Here is a 19,395-nt window from a genome sequence, read left to right as displayed (position 1 = left end):
ACTGTACCCACCAGTGAGTAGTAAGAGGTGATTCAGCTGAATCCTATTTAGGAAATTGTACAGCATTTGCAATGATGCTAGATTACTACTGGCTGCAAAAAAAAATCTTTATAATTCCACTGTTCTCTCAATTATGTCATATGCCTACTAATCATTTAACCTCATAATCTCAGGAAACGCTAAAGCACAGATCACCCAAAATACAATGTAGAGATATATAGTAAGTGTAAATAGGCTACAGTATTTTATCAATGATGAATTGCATGGGGAAAGTGGCACAAAAGATGTAAAAGCATAAATTTAGAGCTGGAAGGGACCTCATCTAGTCAAAACCTCTCATTTTACAGATGAGAAAATGAAGCCCAGGGAGGTTAGGTAACTTGCACAAGGTTATACAAATAATAAACATTAGAAGTAGAAATTACAACCAAGTGCTCTGACTTTCAACCATATCAAGATGCATCAAGGACACAGTTTGCAGAAAAGAAGATGGTCTAGTGGTCTAGACCATCTAGTCCTCTAGGTGGTCTAGAAGATGGTGAGAGTGAAGGATAACAGACAGACGGCACAAGTTCTACACTGATGTGTAACTGGTGTTAACAAAATAAAGGAAGATCTCTTTGGGGAGCAGGAAGTAGATCCATTTTGGAAGGTTTAATGGTGCAAAGATGTCGGATGGGCAGTGATCTGCAACAAAATCATGAGTCTCCACAGTAGTGAAGTTATGGATCCATTGACTTATTTGAAGTATTGAGTAAGCAATGTAAGGTCTCAAAGAGGCTAAATGACTTCTCCAAGCCTCTACAGCCTTAGAAGGCAGATGTTGGGTTTCAGCTCATGCCTTTGGGCTCCAAATCAAGCGTCCTTTCCACTAGACCATGCTGCCCTTTCTGGTTCCATTGAGGATTGGTCACAACAACTCTACCCATTTCTAGAAGTTTTAAGAAGATGGCTTCCAAACTGGCTATGCATATATCATATCATACTGGTTCTCCTCAGCAAGGCAAATATGACTTTAAGGTACTAAAACAATATATCATGAAATGTCTAAAATTCTTAGGCTAAGACTTGGTAGACTGTAATACACAGAACTGGAATATGACAATGAAAGCTATGACTTGTTCAAAACAAGCATATTTTACAGAAAGGGCTTTACATCAAAAAGATACGCCCTTGCATGGGAATCTACAAATGAAGTAAAAAGCAAAACATCTGATAATGCTTAAGTTGCCTTGCTTAAAAATATATATGTATACATACATCTATATACATACACACATATATACACATGTATGTGTATATATGTATATATGTGTGTATACATACAGAATACATACACACACACACATGTGTGTGTGTGTGTGTGTGTGTGTGTGTATGTGTGTGTATTCCCCACAGAGGGAAGAAGCAGTATCTTGGGCCAATACTACTCTGGACTTCATTCTGACCAAAGAGAGGAATTATTTGGTGGAATGCAAGTGAAAGGAACCCTGGGAGAAAGTGACCATGTCACTTTAGAATTTGAAAGAGGCAAAGAAAGGAGCACAGGGAATAATATAATCAGATGTGTACAACAGACTTTAGGGAAATATTTTTTAAAACCTAAAAGAATTTTACTTCGGTTTAAAAAGCAAATTACACAAGTACAAGGTGTACCAAACAGTAGTTTATGTTATTAGCAGACTAAAAGTTCAATTATGAGTCAAAATAACATAATCTTGGGCATCAGAATTTCCAGGTCTAGAAGAGAGGCAATTCTCCTACTATTTTACACTGATCAGACTACATTTGAAGTATTATGTTTAGTTCTGATATTTAAGAGAGACACTAACAAACTAGAAAATGACCAGGAATAAGGGCACTTAAAACCTTGTCATATGAAGAAGAATTGAAGAAAGCCCAGAAGGTCATAGTTTAGACATATATGTCTTTAAACATTTGGTTGAGCCTAAATCATAGAAGGCTTTATTTTTACAGATTTGGAAACTGAGGGCCAGGAAAGAAGGCTCTCAGTTATAAGGAGACTTATTTTGGTTTCATATAAAGGACTTCCTTCCTAATAGTTAAAGTTTGTCCAAAAACATAATGTGTTTTATGAGGTTAGTTCCCTGGAGCAAAAGCTGAATAGCATTTTCCCCTAGGATGTTTTGCAAGGGATTTATGTACTGGGGAAGGGAATTGTTTTTTTCCCCTAAGGCAAACAAATTTATTTTATTTTTAATGAATATCACATATGCATAGTTTTTAATATAAAATTGCTTAATTTGCCTCCTATTTCTTTTTTTTTAATTTGAGCATTTATTCTTTTCCTGTATCTTTGTTTTTAGTATTTTATTTTTCCCCAGTTACATGTAAAAACAATTTTTAATGTTTGTTTTCAAAACTTTGAGTTCCAAATTCCTTCCCTCTGGGGAAGGGAATTGTGCTAGAAAACCTCTAAGTTACCTTAAGATCGTATGATTATATGAATTGGATCTCTACGTCTGACCAATTCCATTCATTGCCATATGATAAATGTCTATAATATCTATGTGTAGGAAGAGCTTAAGTAATTTAACGCAATGGATACCTCTCTCCACTCCTTCACCCATCTCCATGTAATGAAGTTCCTCCCTTCCTTTAAGGTCAAATACAGATGCCACCTTCTCCATGAATTCATCTCTGATATACTTCTGCAACACCCAGCAAAACTGATCTTTCCCTCATGGTCTGGAACTATCCTGTGAATTTTTCCCTTCTGTCCCTTGTACCATAGTTATCTGTGACCTTATCTTTCTTTCCATTACATTGTAAGTGCCTTGAAAGCATAAGCTATTTTGTATACCCAACATCTGTTATACTTCCTTAAACATAGTCAGTGTTCAATACATGTTTGTAATTTATTTGAATCAAGTTGTTGGATTTTTCAGAACCTAGTTCTAAGACAGTTTTATGTCACTGAGATGTAAGAGTCCAGTGAAGGATGGTTCCATGTAAGGTAGGCAGATGGCTTTAAGATAAATAAATATATAAAATTTATGGATACTAGATTTGGAAGCATTTTTTATTCCTACATATGTGTAGTTGAAGGGGTATCAACATACAAAAGCAATTTAAAGTTTTGTTTAATTAGGGACCCAGTGATGTTTCCTTTATATTCCCTTAAAAACGATTTCCATGTGCCTGAGCTTGCTTCATAGCATTTAGCTTTAGTAGACTTTAAAATTATACAAGCACATGGAGGAGAAACACGATTATATATAATTGACTTTGCCAATGTAATTAAGGTTCAGGCCTTACATTATGGCTTACAAATCTGTACACAATTAATTCTTTGTGATCTTCCTGGTTTGTTTTTACAGTATGGTACTTCCTGAGGCATTGGGTTTAAGAAATCAAAAAACCTAATGCTAAGGATATTTAGTAAATTATAGACTTCTCTGTCGACCTATTGACCTGTCTACCTACCTCCATAAGCCTTTCTACTTCTTAGATTGGCTGGTTTAAACAAAAACTGGCATCCGGTAGTCAATATTTTGTTCTGTACTCAGGCCTTAAAATCAAATCAACAGTCAGTGTTTTCATGGGCATTTGGAAAGGGATTAAACTTCCAGTTTCTACATAATCAAGGCCAATGTCATTATCCAAAAGCGGTCATTAAACCCCTTTCTGTGCAATTCACATTCTAAACACTTTACAGAATGTATTGTTCACAATAGCCATGTTTCTTCACCAGAAGTTGAGTCTATGTGGAATGTAAATTAATATGCAGTACAACAAACGCATCATTGCTAGCAAAGAAAAAATATTTTTCCATTGGTAGTCATTGCTGAAATATTTTGTATTTTTAAAAGAAATACCAGAAGTCAAGGTGATTTTTACCCTCTTCTGGTTGGTGGTGTCTAATGATGTTATAAGGGCTATTGATCATGGGCCCTCAATTTTTCTTTGCCTTAAGACCAATATTTCTAAATGAGGTAAACTAACATTTTTAAATGACAAAATATTGGTTCTGCTCCCCCTCTGCTGCATCCGTCAAGGTTTACACATAAGGAAATGACTCTTTGCTCCCTCTAAGAGATTTTATGAAGATGGTCATCAGGAAGTGGAATGACTGCCTCAAAAGACTCTCCTCAATGGACGTCTTCAAGCATGGGTTACACTATATTGCCATTTTTCAGATACATTATCATGGGAATTATTTTGGCCTATATTGAACTAGATGACCATTTCAATTCTGAAATTCTGTGATCCAGTTGTGCTCTCAGTAGGAGCTCAAACATAGCTGTTTTGCAGTGTGAGACTTCATGAAGCTGGCTTTCTTCCCAGTGTCTTATGAAGCCAGGAGCTCTCTGTATACCTGACTGAGTTAGTTAAGAAAGAGCTTTTCAGAGGCTAGTGCTTGCTCCTGATTCCCCTTTGGAATTTGGCTACTCTGATCCGATTCTTTGCCTTAGTGTGTCTATCCTGGAGGGCCCTGGGATGACTTTGCCAACTAGTATTTAGATTGATGACCTAATGCCTACTTCAGTTTTGATTAGTAGTTGAGACCTGTTTACTCTCTCAGTTAATTCACTTATATTTCAGATGAATGGCCTGATTACAAAAATATTTGTAAAGTGCCTAGCACAGTGTATAGCACATAGTAGGTGCTTAATAAATGTTGTTTTCCTCCTTCTTCCCTACTCCCTGGGTTTTTTTTTTACTATATTAGTCTTTTATTCTCAATCAATAGATAGATTACCTGCTCAGTAATGAACCATTTTGATTTTAACTTAGGAAGTTGGAGGAGAGATGCTCTTGCTTGTTCAGGCTACCTTATTTCAACATGAGATTAAGAATACTTTGGGAATCTGGCCTTGGAATCATGAAGACCTGGGTTCAAGTCCTGCCTCTGACACATACTAACTGTATGAGCTTGGGCATACCACCTAACACCTCAGTGCTTTAGGCAACTCAAGATGGTGAGCTGCCAATCTGCACCAGTGGTGGGTGCTTCCACATCAGGTATCCGCCACACTTTGAAATTCATAGCTAAAAAAAGAAGGCATTTCAAAGAAGGAGGGAAAATCATGCTTGGGCTGCCAACCCTAAATCCTGATCTCCACTTCTAAGATTCTAACACAAATTAAATCCACAAATGAATTTCTAACATCTCTAAGCCCACGTGAAAGGGGGGTAAAGCTTCAGTTTGAACTAATCTTAGGAAAGAGATTTGGATTTGGAGTCAAAATACATGGTTTCCAATATTGGCTTCACTGCTTGCTATCTCTGGGACGTTGGACAAACCATATCATTTTTCCAAACTTCATCTCCCTCATGTACTAAATAAGAGAGTTAGAATAGATATCCTCTAAGGTCTCTCTTAGCTCTAAATCCTATGATTCCGTGAACTAACTAAATTTCCCTTTATGTCTCTAGCTGTCTTTCTTTCCTTCTCTGCCAAATAAAGTGTCAGTTAGCAAAGGAACCACCAAACTGTATGACCTGTGTTTCTACACTTGAAAATGACATTGGAAAAAGCTGACCAATCAAAATAAGTTGTAGTCTTTTGGCACCAATATTTGCTATTCTTTCCAAAACTTATAAACAGGCTGATATAAAAGTGGTAAATATAGCATTTCCATCTCAGACACTGCTCATTCAAAAGGAAATAAGAGGTGAAAACTGATTGATGGGGTCAGTGTCTGTGAATTCTGGTTTGGTGGTGGCACCCTTGCTCTTAAAATTTCATATAGCTGTATTTAAAATATACATATATTTACTTTCAGAAAATAGGGAAGCAAACTCCTGTTCAAGAGCAGTAATGTAAACAGTATCACACCTACTCTCAGCAGGAATCGTTTGCACACCTGTCTCTCTTGGAAATGTTTCAATGCTTGGTTTTTTTCCCTTGCCTATGTATGAACTCATTAGACCTTGGAAACATCTATTGTATGTCAACTTCACCATCTATTAGAGTGCAGCTTTTTAAAAAGTAGAGCACTCCAAGCTGAGGTGGAGGCAAGTCAAACACCAAGCCTGAGGCTAAAGTAAGTATTTGACTAATTCTGGCTCTTTCTCAAAAGAAAGTTACTGAGTTTTTCTGATAAAGGCCTCATTTCTCAAATACATAGAGAACTGAGTCAAATTTATGAAAACAAGAGCCATTCCCCAAATGATGAATGATCATAGGATACGAACAGGCAGTTTTCAGACAAAGTAATCAAAGCTATCTATAGTCATATGAAAAAATGCTCTAAATCACCATTAATTAGAGAGATGCAAATTAAAACAACTCTGACGTACCACCTAACAGATTGGCTAATATGACAAAAAGAAAATGACAAATGTCGGAGGAGATGTGGGAAAATTGAGACACTCATGCACAGTTGGTGGGATTGGTGGAACTGATCCAACCATTCTGGAGAGTAATTTAGAACTATACCTAAAGGGCTATAAAACTATGTATACCCTTTGACCCAGCAATCTCACTACTAGGTCTCTATCGCAAAGAGATCAAAAACAAAAATGAAAAAGACCTATATGTACAAAAATATTTATAGCAGCAATTTTAGTAGAGGCAAAGTATTGGAAATTGAGCCCAGCAATTGGGGACTGGCTAAACAAGCTGTGGTTTATGATTATGGTGGAATACTATTGTGCTATAAGAAATGATGAGCAGGATGCTTTCAGAAAAACCTGAAAAGACTTACATGAACTGATGCAAAGTGAAATGAGCAGAACAAGAAGACCATTGTACACAGTAACAGCAATGTAATATGATGGTCAACTGTGAATGACTTAGCAGTTCTCAGCAATAGTGATCCAAGACAGTGCCAAAGGACTTATGATGAAAAATGCTATCCAACTCCAGAGAAAGAACAGTCTGAATGCAGATAGAAATATATTTTTTAAAAAAACTTTCTTTATATTTCTTGTTTTTGTTTTTTGGTCTCTGATTTTTTTATAACATGACTAATATGGAAATACGTTTTGCATTACTGCATATGTATAACCTATATCAAATTGCTTGCCTTCTCAGTGAAGGGAGAGGGGAGGAAGGGAGGGAGAGAATTTGGAACTCAAAATTTTAAAAAATGAATGTTAAAAATTGTTTTTAATTGTAATTGGGAAAAAATTAAAAGTTTTAATTTAAAAAAGATAATTGCCATCATCTTAGATGGATATCTTAGATATCTAAATGGATCACCTAGCAGAGGGGTTCTTAATATTTTTTATGTCATAAACCTCTTTGGCAATCTAGTGAAGTCTATGGATGCATTCTGAAAATAATATTTTTAAATACATAAAATACAATACACAATATTACAAAGGAACCTCATAATATTGAAATATTCATCAAGATAGTTTTGAAAAAAAAAACCAAGTTCATAGACCTCATGTAAAAAACTCCTGCCTGTGGTATGAGATTTGGTCATCATGAAAAGCATGGGTAGCAAGTGTTCCTTCTGGAATGGTACTCTATAGCCTCTTATAATAACTTGCATTATTGCTAGTTGGCTTCACCTCATGATGATGACCACTCTGGGTAGCTCACAAAAATCACAGAATCTCAGAGTAGGAAGAGGCTTCAGAAGTTATTTTGTTCAAGTTATATTTTAATAAGAATCCCCTCTCCAGCATACTCAATAATCCAAGTTTTGCTTGAAGATCTCTAGTCATGGGGAACCCATTATCTCCCAAAGCTGTGTCCAGGGCCATTGCTGGTGTTCCTGACCTATGTCTTGCCAATAGACTCTGATGATCTTAGAGAAGAGAGTGAGACTGAAGACTTTGCACAGCCCTGCCTCACTTAAATCCAGTTCGCTTGTAGCCAAGACATCACCCTCCTGATGTCATTGGTCCTCTTTGAGAAGAATGATGAACAACAAATAACTTTCATTGTTAAGAAGTTGCCCTTTACATTGAGCCCATATTTGCCACTTTACAACCTCCACCAATTGCTTCAAGTTCTGCCCTTTGGGATGAAGAAGAGCAAGACTAATCCTTCTTCCACTTGATGGCTCCTGTCTAATATGGTACTTTCAAGAATGATGAAAAATAGTATCCCTGGGCACATATCTCAAGGTAGCTCTAATACTTAACAATACGATAATGTGGTAGAATGAATTACTTAATGCCAGTGGTTTAATTCTTATTGAAGTAGATTCAAGGTAGCTTACCTTACAAATCCAATTTACTTGTAGAACGGCCCTGGACCTTTCCGCCTAGTACTAAATCTGACAACAAGTCTATAGTGGAGAGTGAATAAGATGCTATTTTTGAAAAAAAAACTTGAGTTTTAGTTTTCGTTGGACAAATAAATTAAGAAATAACCAGGAAGAATAGTATGTTTATGGAAAAATCAGAATGAAATTGTGTACTTTTCTGGCTTTATGGCGGAAAGTAAATAGAAATGTAGCAATAATCCTAAAGGATATAACATAGAGAGTAAAAAGGGAGGGAAGGATTTCATATTGGAATATGGAAAAATAGAGAAGGGAAGAATTATTTTGATAGATACCTTTCCTCCCTTATCATCCTTGGACTTTTTCTTTTTTCCATTCAGGTTCTTCATTTGTTAAAAATATTTAAGGGCTTCATGGGGAAAAATTACTCCGTATTGGGACGATTGAGGTGGGAGTTTCTTTTTCCAACAATAATAAATAGAAACTAAGGGGAAATCATTCTGTGACTACCTAGCAAAACCTTAATATTCTAATAAAGGTGGTTTATTATTATTAGTCACATGTTTTCATCACATTTCCTGACATTTTTAAATATTCCAAACATGCTTGCTTCTATTACATTTTCTCCTCCTTTTTTGTTTTCAAGTCCTATGGATTCAAAGCTAATGGCAAATATAAAAGCAGAGCAAAATACAAAATAAAAGGCTCTCTTCCCATAGGTTGTCTCTCTATGCATATGTTAAGACCATAGAGGATTCCTTGCGAAATGCAATCACAAAGATATATTGGTTTGACCATTCTCTGATGATTAATATCAAACAGGGAGACATAGCTACTCTCACAATCAATGTTCCTGTTTGTGGATAATAATTGGAAGATCTCAATTAGATCCATGACCACTTACTGGGCAAAGGGGTAGAGATGGATAAAGAATGCATATTGCATGAATTAACATGAAGTCCAGTGGTTTCAAACGGAAATAAAGACAGAAACTACTAAACTATTCATATTCACTAAACTATGGGCTTCATATTGACCTTTAAAAACCACATATTGACATTATCTGTGTTCTACTGTATTTTTATTTATTTTGTTAAATATTTACCAGTTACATTTTACAGCAGCACTCAGGAGGGTTGTAGGTAGTAGGCCGCATGTTTGACCTCTCTGATTTAGACTACCAGTGGATACATCTTGGATAGGCACTGAAAATAGCCAATGAGCTAGGTTGATAATTGAGTAGGATAAAAAGAAAAGGTTGAAGCCTGCTTAATGGCCCCAAAGAACATCTCTTTAACATAGGTCCTTGATGATGCAATATGGCTGCTGCAAAATGAGACACCTGTCAAATGTGGGACCATTCCTTAGAGCATATGCGGATTTGCCCTTTGTGGGTTATATAGGTCATGCCCAATATTCTCAGCCTGCTGTCAATCCAACAAGTGGATTGGAAGCCAGTTTACAGTCATAAGTGATAATACTTTGTAAGGATGAAAAATCTTCAGGTTGGCTGAAGAGCCGGAAGGGCTGGTGACTCAGTAGAGGCAGCTGGGCAGTACAGTGGATAGAATGCCGAGCCTGGAGTTAGGAAGACCTGAGTTTAAATCTGGCCTCAGATCCTTAATGAGCTGTGTGACCCTGGATGAGTCAGTTAACCTCTGTTTATCTCAGTTTCTTCAACTGTAAAATGAGGATGATAATGTTTCTCTTACAAGGTTGTTGTGAGGATCAAATGGGCTATTATTTGTAAAGTACTTAGCACAGAGTATAGCTCATAGTAGGGACTATGTAAAAGCTGGAATGCAGTGGCATGCAGAAGGTTGACCAGATAATCACTTGCTTCCTTCCCTTGCAACTCTTGAGTAAGGAAGACTATTACAATGACTCCCAGGGCCAGAAGACTTGGGATGCCCCTTGATCCCGACATGTTTCCTAAATTTGTGCCTCAATATCTTTGTGCTTTAAGTCTGCATCCACTCTGCCCAGGGACTATGTGTATACAGAGAGGAGAGTATACCTCACATTTGGAGGGGGGGCGGCACATGTTTTTGTCACTTCTGTCTTTGTTACACCTCAGCAAATATCTCTTTGTAAAAGTGAGTTGATGTCAACTGGTTTATTGATATAAAGCAGCACATTGGGTGGGGACTTACAAGCAACAGTATTAGAAATTCAAACCTGTCAGAGTTACCCTATGATAGAACCCTCAAGGGAGAAGTAGTCAGCTGTCCTCTGGGGACCCAACTTGCCAATGCAAGTGGAGGTTGAGAATGTGAGGCCAGCAGGGGTGCTACATATGGAAAGTCATAATCTCAGAAGAATCAAGGTTGCAAGTGAACCAAGGGACAGTGGGAAGATTATGATGGCTCTAGGATGGATGGAACATTTCATTAGCAATGACTTACACACAGAAAGCAGAGCAAAAAAGAGAAACTCAGTATGACTAGAAAGAAAAGAGGGCCTGTCATGAGAACAAAGAACAATAGGATGTGTTATATTGGTAATCAAACATTTATTAAGCATCTGTTATGTACCAAACACTGTGTTGAGTGCTGAGGATAGCCATATGGAGGTGAGGGACTTTCGAGGGACTTACTACTACTGTTCATGGTATTCATGAAATATTAAAATCCCCAGAGGAAGAGCTCAAGGGCGTTTGGTAGATTTGCTAGGGAGAATTTATAGAAGCCCAGGATGAGAAGGCATGGCACATAGTAAGTGCTTCATAAATGTTTATTGATTGAGTGCTGGACTAGGAATTAAGAAGATAGGTTCAAGACAAATCATTTAGACTTAGAGGAGAAGACAGTTGGGGGAGGGGGTGGAAAAGAAGGTTTCCAGGTATGTGATCTTGAACTCTGAATCATAATAATGAATCCTGGGCCCTTCCACCTCTTGGTCAAACTTATTCCTCCTAACCTAATATTTTTTATTTGTTTTTGAATTTTTTTAAATAAAGGTAAACAGTAAAACAATAATTCATATATTTCTTCCCCTCTTTTCCACCTTTTTCTCTACTAGGCCTCCATCTTCAGTATTGGCTCCCTCTCTTCCACCACCACTTACTTACAAACACAGAGATTTCCAATTGAGAAAATGAAACTGCTCTAAGTACAAATAGATGTGATGAATGGATGAGCCTAATTATGTACATCTTCAAAATAAAAATGAGTACTTCTGCATTCTCTGGGCTCTGAATGGCTTGTTTTTATTCCCCCTTCTTTTAGTCAAACTGGAGAAATTCTCTGGACCTAATGCTTCAAAACAAGACACCCACCCCCCCAGTCAGTGAAGAGTGCCTTGAAGATGATGGAACCAAAATTGCCCATGTTTATGCCCACTGTATCCAGGTCTCACCCACTGTCCTATCAAGTCTTTTTTCTTTGGGGTTAGAAAGAATAGTGAAGGCTTCACTAACTTCCTTGAATTTTTTCTCTTCTTCCTTGTCTTCAGTACTGGTCCCATAGTTCCCGATGGGATGGTGCATTAAGGCTCCCTTCTAAGAGGCATTTCATTTTGGGAGGCATTCTTGTCCACACCTACAATCTTACTGTAAACTCTTCTTATTCTCCCTAAGCTCCAATAGCATATTTTTCAGGAGCTGCTTCTGTTCTTTGTTTTGTTTTGTTTTGTTTTCTCTGACCAATGTATTTTCTCATTATCCAGAATTACTTCCTCATACTTTTTCTGTATCCGTGTAACATCATGTTCTTCTCGGGTAGGCTTTGATGTGTCATCCAGTTTCACTGCCTTCATGCAGTTAACTGTCTCTTGGTTATAGCAGTGTTTCGGTGTGTTTTTATTTTGTTCGTTCTGTCCTTCGGACCTCTGTGTATACTGCATGTGCTAGTTTATAATTCCTTTCTTTAAATGCTTTTGTTGCCCCCCCCAACCCCCACTCCAGCTTTAATGGGGCAGGACAAATCTTCTCATGCTCTGGGGCCATCCTGAGGGCCTATACAAAACAAAGCAAAACAAAAAAAAAAACCACCACCAACAAAACAAAACTGCTTTCTCGAAACAGTCATCCTAATAAAGGCTGAGGCCTCTCACAGGCTGTATCTGCAGTGGTTGACTCTAACCATAAAATATCACCAGCAACAAACTGTGCTTCTCGATAATGACCCAACAATGCTAAATGCACTCTGTTTTGAGGATTTTTGAAGTAATGATGGACAGGGGGTAAATACCAGGGCACCATCCAGGCAGAAGATAATCTAATAGTTCCATTTTTCAAAATCCAGCTATTTTCTCATAGTCTAGGACAATCCTAGAAATTCTTGAAATAAAGATATAGCTGGATATTTCTTTGAGCCGTTCTGGAGCTTTCTGGAAGCAGTGACAGGCAATCCTAGAATTCAGATAGAGGAGGCATTGGCCTTCTCAGAGGTGACCCCAGAGAAAGAATTATACCACCTCACTAACTGCTAGGTATCTCTGAGTACTTCCCAGGAGCTCCTTAGCATCGTTAATATGGCAGCTTGGTTACCACATTTTTAGGGTTCACATTGGTAACTTTGTGTAATAGTTATAAGCTTCACTGTAATCTTTCTTGGCAATCATTTCCTCGTTCCTTGAAAGATTCTGCTTCTAACCTCTAACCTCTACCTCTAGAGCCTCTAGACCCTCCAAACTCTTGTTTCTCCAAGTCCATTTCTTGGGCTTTCCTAACTTTCCTCCCTTTAGTTTTGATCCTATGGTTAACCAGTTCAACAATGATATACTATCCTCTCTCCTGGAAAGGCTTATACCCTTGTCCTAACAAACATTCATCTAATTGTCAGCCTTCTCCACTCTTCTCCCTCCACTATGCTATTCCTTGAGCTGCTAAACATTCCTAGAGGAAGTGATGAACCTGATACTGGGTCTACTACAATTTAGTACTATCTATTCCCAATGGAGTCCTCAGCGCTACATAGAAATCCTTTTATTTCTCCCTATTTTATTCTTTGTTAGGCTCCTTAAAGCACCTGTTCTGAATATTTTTGTCTGACTTCAAATGCCTTATCTACCACCCACCCCTACTCTTCTACCTCTAAGCTGATAACATTGAAGCTGTCTGACCTTAGCTTCACCACCTAGAGGAAGCTGAGTGAGCCAGGGGGACAGAGTGCTGAAGACTCTGAGTTCATATTCAGACTCAGACACTTCCTAGTTGTGTGACCCTGAGCAAATCACTTAACCTCTGCCTCAGTTCCCTCAACTGTAAGTAGTAATAGCACCTCCCTCATAGGGTTGAAATGAGATATTTGTAAAATGCTTAACATAGTGGGTCTGCCCGTGTAGTGGGTGACCTAATAAATACTTGTTCCCTTCTCTTCCCCCCCCTCCCCCTTAGCTCTCTCAAATCCTCTACTCTTGTTTCTCAAAAACCCTCGACATCATCCCTTGTTTTCCTCTCCTTTGCTCTGGTCTTAGAGAATGAGATGATGCTTCTTACTAAGGCTAGCCACTTCACTTAAATGACAGCACCTCCTTTCTTCTCTTTAAGAATGCACCATTGAGTTGGAGGGGATATGGGAAAATTGGGACACTAATGCATTGTTGATGGAGCTGTGAACTGAGCCAACCATTCTAGAGGGCAATTTGGAACTATGCCCAAAAGGCTACAAAACCATGCATACCCTTTGGCCTAGTAATACCACTACTATGTCTGTATCCCAAAGAGATGAAAAAAGTGAGGGGGGGGGAGGAAGAACCAATTTGTACAAAAAAATTATAGTAGCTCTTTTTGTTGTGGCAAAGGTTTGCAACTGAGGGGGATGTACATCAATTGGGGAATGGATGAACAAGTGGTGACTGTATGGGATACTATTATGCTATAAGAAATGAAGAGCAGGTAGACTTCAGAAAGACCTGGAAAGACTTATATGAACAGATGCAAAGTGAAGTGAGCAGAACCAGGAGACCTTTGTACACAGTAACAGCAATATCATATGATGATCAACTGTGAATGATTTAACTATTCTCAGCAATTCGAAGATCCAAGACAATTCCAAAGGACTCATGATGAAAAATGCTATCTACCTCCAGAGAAAGAACTGATGGAGTTTGGATGAAGATCAAAACATATTATTTTTCAGTTTTTGGTGGTTTTTTTGGTCTATGTCTTTTGGGTCTATGTCTAGTCATAACATGACAAATATGGAAATATGTTTTGCATTATTGCTCATATATATAACATATCTAATTGCTTATTGTCCCAGGGTTGGTTGGTTGTTGTCCATCCTAGAAGAGGACCAAAATGACATCACTATGCTAGAGTCAAGTTTCAGTGTGTCCAGCTGTGGCCGATCAGACCAATATGAGCTCTGTACCAGGGAGAGAAGAGGGGAAGGAGGGAAGGAAAGAATTTAGAACCCAAAATTTTAAAAATGAATGTTCAATGCCCTCAGCCACTTACAGATACTTACTTAGACACTTGTGTGACCCTGAGCAAATCACTTATCCCCAACTGCCTTAAAAAAATGAATATTCAAGATTGTTTTTACATGTTATTAGGAAAAAATAAAATATTCAAAAGAAAAAATGCCTCATTAAATATTTCTTTTCCTCTTATCATCAATCCTTTTCCCAATGGAATGGATCCTTCCTTGTGGCCTACAAACAGGCTCAGCTCTACCTTGACCTTCAAACACCTTTACCTGCCCCTATCAAGTGTAAGGTATTTTGTCTCTTCAGGTTCTTGTCCTGGTTACACCCCTAGAAAAAGTTGTCTACACTCACTGCCTTTATTTCTTCACTAACCACTCACTCCTTTGGACCTAGGTTCTGTGAGTACAAATGCAATATCCTTTCCATTCTATACTATACCACTAAAACAGCTCCGTCTTCCCTCAAGGCATAGCTCAGGTGAAACTCATGAAGCTTTCCTTGATTCCCTCCCTCTCCCCTTATTTGTGAGTGTTCTTTCCCTCCTTGAACTATCTTATATTAAATTACTCATGTATATTCACTTACTTGTTTTATATCTCCATCCCCTCTGATCTCCCAGTAAAAAGTGAGTACCTTCATTTACATCTCCCTCCCCTTTGATCTCCCAGTAAAAAGTACCTTCATAGTACCTTGATGTCTCCAGGATCTAATAGTGCCATACAGATAGTAGGCACTTAATAAATGTTTGTTGAATTAGAATGAATTTAATTTTTGGCACACTCCAGTGAAAAGTAATAGATGATTAAAGAAAGATGAGTCACTTTACACCTCACAAACCCAGAACACACACAAAAAATAATTAAAGGCCAAAGAAAACCCAAGGACAAGATCAAAATGAAAATATTTTTATAAAGGCGGCGGTACAATACAGTGGCAAAACTATTGGCTCAGAAGTAGGAGGGCTTGGGTTCAAATTCAGTCTTTGATCATTACTACTTGGGCACGTCACTTAAGCTCTAGGCCTCTGTTTCATTTGTTAAATGAAGGGATTAAATTAGATGGTCTCTGAGGATGCTTAATTTTAGTTATATGTATATATATATATATATATATATATATATATATATATATATATATATATATATATATATATATATATATATATATATATATATATCTGTGATCCCATGAAGGCTGGTAGGGACATAATTCATAAAATGCTGGGCTGGTTTTTTTTCAGATGTAGGGTCCATGATGTTAACTCTAGAATTTCCTCCCCGAGAGGCAAAATTAACTACAAACAGGGTCATAAGTCTTGGGGAGCCATCCTGAAATAGAAGTTCAGCAGTACCTCAGGGTCTTTGGACTTCTACATTCCAGTATTTTTGAGTCTTATGCAGGTGATTATTTTTAAAATCAATTGTATTGCTGTCTTTTGTTTTTAGTTTACTTTTATTTCCCCATATAGCCTTCCTACTCATCTACCCAGACAGCCATTCCTTAGAGTGAAAATTTTTTTAAAAAGACAAAAAGAAGTTTAGCAAAATTGAGCAAAATATCAATCAAGCCTGATAATACCTGTAGTATTCTACCTTAAGGATATATATATATGTATAATATATATATACACATATATATACACATATATATTTCTCTGTATATACAGAGAAAGAGAGAGAAAGAGAGATTGTTATTTAGTCATTTCAATCATGTCCAATTCTTTGTTACCCCTCACTTGGGGTTTTCTTGGTAAAGATAATGAAGTAGTTTGCCATTTCTTTCTCCAGGTCATCTTACAGATGAAGAAACTGAGGCTGACAGACATTAAGTGACTTGCCTAGGGTCACACAGCTAGTAAGTGTCTGAAGCCAGATTTGAATTTAGGACTTCCTGATTCCATACACACATACACCTTTTTCTTGGATATAGGTGTATGTGTATATACATATATGTGCATGTATATACATATATGCATATATGTATATGTGCGTGTGTACATATATACACACACAAGCTAGTTAGTATAGTGGATAGAGTGTTGGACCTGGAGCCAGAAAGACCTGAATTCAAATATGGCCTCAGGCACTTAGTAGCTACGTGACTCTGGTCAAGTCACTTAATGTTTGTCAGCCTCAGTTTCCCTATCTGTAAAATGGGGAAAATAATAGCACCTACCTCCCAGGGTTCTTGTGAGAATCCAATGAGTTAATATTCGTAAAGTACTTTGCAAACCTTAAAGCACTGTAGAAATTCCAGCTATCATCATTATTATTATCATCAGCCTCATTCATAGTACTCCCCTCTGTCATAAGTGATTTTGATGATTTGGTTTTGTTTGTTAAAAACAGCAATCAGAAAACCCCCAAAACCCATGAACCAGAATGACAACTCAAAGACTTCCTTTCATAGACTTCTTTGTCATTGTCATAAATTAAATTCCTGGTGTTCTCATGTGCCTTGTTAATATAAAACACTTACCATGACTCGTTTAATTGTCTGGCACCCAGCACACATTTTAAAAGCAAACCAAGGCAAAAACCCAAAAACATTCAAGGAAGTAAAGGATATTCTTGGCTTCTTGAACAGTCATAAGAAAAAAATAATAAAAACGATTTGCTTTAGCTTATGTCAGTTAAAAAGGCATACTTTCCAATGGAAAAGAGAATGCCAGGAAGAATCCCTGAAATGAGCACTGTTATTTTGTTCTGGGTTTCATGGAAAAGTACAGGATGACCAAAGGAAATGCCCACTCAGAAATATTCCCTATGTCAGTGGCAGGCAATGCAATGACTCTTGGCTCTCAGAGATGTCAGTTCAGATCAAAGACTCCATCACTCCTCTGTCTGCAAAAGGAGTGAGAAACTTTAACTGTGAAAAACCATTCAGAGCTTATTCTTGTTCTGGGCAGTGTTTGCTCTGAAAACAAAGAGGATGAAAAAAGAGCTTTCAAAAATGTTCTAGTTCAGGATACAGATTCACCTAAATTTAACTTGGGCTGGGGGAGTAGAGAAGTGTGAAATCCAGAAGCCAGATTACTGCTGACAGTTACTAAAATGAGTGCTGGGGAGAACCAGAAGGAGGTCCTCTCCTCTCCATGTTGAGGGGCACACGTATTTACCAAAGGCAAAACATCCCATGGAGCAGAAAATTGGCATTTCCTTCATCATCATCATCATCGTCGTCTGTTAAGAGAAAAAAGTCAGAAAAAAGAGAACACTACAAAAGACCTAAGGCCACCTCTGGGTCTGATCTGCCTTCAGATGTGAAGGATGAGTCACTCAAAGTGTGGATTCCTAAGAATTCAAAAGACTGATGATGAAATAAACTTCCCAGTTCTTAGATGAAAGGTTATGAATTGGAAGTGTTCAGACACAGTTTATGTACTGATTTGTTTTCTTTGCCTATTATTATTTGTTATGGGGGGGACCTTCTGCTTGAGGGGAAAATGTGGGTTAACTGGTAGTTATATGTATGAAGAAAGAGGGCATCAATGAAAGGAGAGGTGAAGTACCAGAGTAGATAGAAAGCTGGCCTCAGAGCCTGGATGTCTGGGTCCAGTCCCTGCCTCTGACACATAGTAGCTATGTGACCCTGTACAAATCATTTATCATCTCAATGCTCTAGGCAGTTCTGTCAGTCAACAAGCATTTTAAGCATTGACTTAAGCCAGGCACTATCTCAAAGAGTTCACATCCAATGAAGAAGACAACGTGAATGAATGAATGAGTGAATGGGTATTTATTAAGAGCTTACTATGAGCAAAGTCCTCCGCTAAGTACTAGGGATACAAGTAGACAAGGGAGACAGCCCTGCTCTCGGAGACACATTCTAATGGGCACAAAATACATACAGGAAGACTCAAGCTCCAAGTCAGATAGCAAGGTCCCAATGGTCTTAAGTAGTAATGCATAGATTATGCATATTCTTTACTTTCAACTGATAAAAATTAGTATCCACTTATAGTATGGAACCGTTTGAGAGTGCTGAGGACTTTGGGGATGAGAAATTTCTTTCCCAAAATGAGGTTGCAGCATTTGCAGAAGCACATCCCACCGTCCATGCCTGTAGATGTTTCTTGAGATGATGGAAGGGTGTGGGCTAGAAGCAGGACCTGGGGGATGCTGCCACTCCTGGAGCTCTTAGGCTTATGTGTTGATCAGTGGCAGTTGGTCAGCAGTTGGTGGTGGTAGTGATGGTGGTGAAGAAGGGAGGTCCTTCTCCACAGTTGTTACCCTCCTCAGTGATGGCTGTAGGAAGCCAGGCCAGTAGTCTGGGGTGGTAGCACAGAGAAAGCACAGCTTTTCCCAGAGTTCTTGGGTTCAGGAGCCTTGGGTATAATCATCTGAATCTGAGGGAATGTGGTGGTTGAGGCCATGGTAGTGATTATCTTGCCTCGCACATGCTGCCTTCCTACTCACCTTCAGGGTGCCCTGTTACTTTAGCCACATGCAAATAACTATGTAAATTAAAGATATAGACAGTGTGAATGGAAGGTAATCTCAGGGAGAAGGGACTTTGGGGTGGAGACTTGGAAAGCTCTGTAAGAAGGTAGGATTTCAATTAAGTCCTGTAGGAATCTAGGGAAGCTAGAATGAGGAGGGAGGGAAGGAGAGCTTTCCATTAATGCATGGAGGACAGCCAGTATGAAGCCAAGGATGTGGGAGGTGGAATATCTGGTATGAGGAAAAGCAAGTCACTAAATTACAGAGTATATGGAGGACAGTAAAGTGAAAGAAACTTAGATAGGCAAGAAAGGAACCAGATTGTGAAGGGCTTTAAATGCCAAACAAGTGGTTTTGTTTTTGATCCCAGAGGTAATAGGGAGTCACTGGAGGTTATTGAAGGGGTCCTGGTGGAGAGGTGTCCAGAT

The 19,395-nt window shown here is 38.2% G+C and overlaps 1 pseudogene; it reads right to left on the bottom strand.

Annotated features, from left to right (window-relative positions):
* Positions 1-11,949: 11,949 nt before the first annotated feature.
* Positions 11,950-17,701, bottom strand: LOC118857591 (annotated as a pseudogene).
* Positions 17,702-19,395: the final 1,694 nt, after the last annotated feature.

The sequence above is a fragment of the Trichosurus vulpecula genome, chromosome 7 (assembly GCF_011100635.1).
Source record: "Trichosurus vulpecula isolate mTriVul1 chromosome 7, mTriVul1.pri, whole genome shotgun sequence".
Lineage (NCBI taxonomy): Eukaryota > Metazoa > Chordata > Mammalia > Diprotodontia > Phalangeridae > Trichosurus > Trichosurus vulpecula.
Note: the sequence above shows the minus strand (reverse complement) of the source record. Positions and strands in the feature narration are given on the sequence as shown.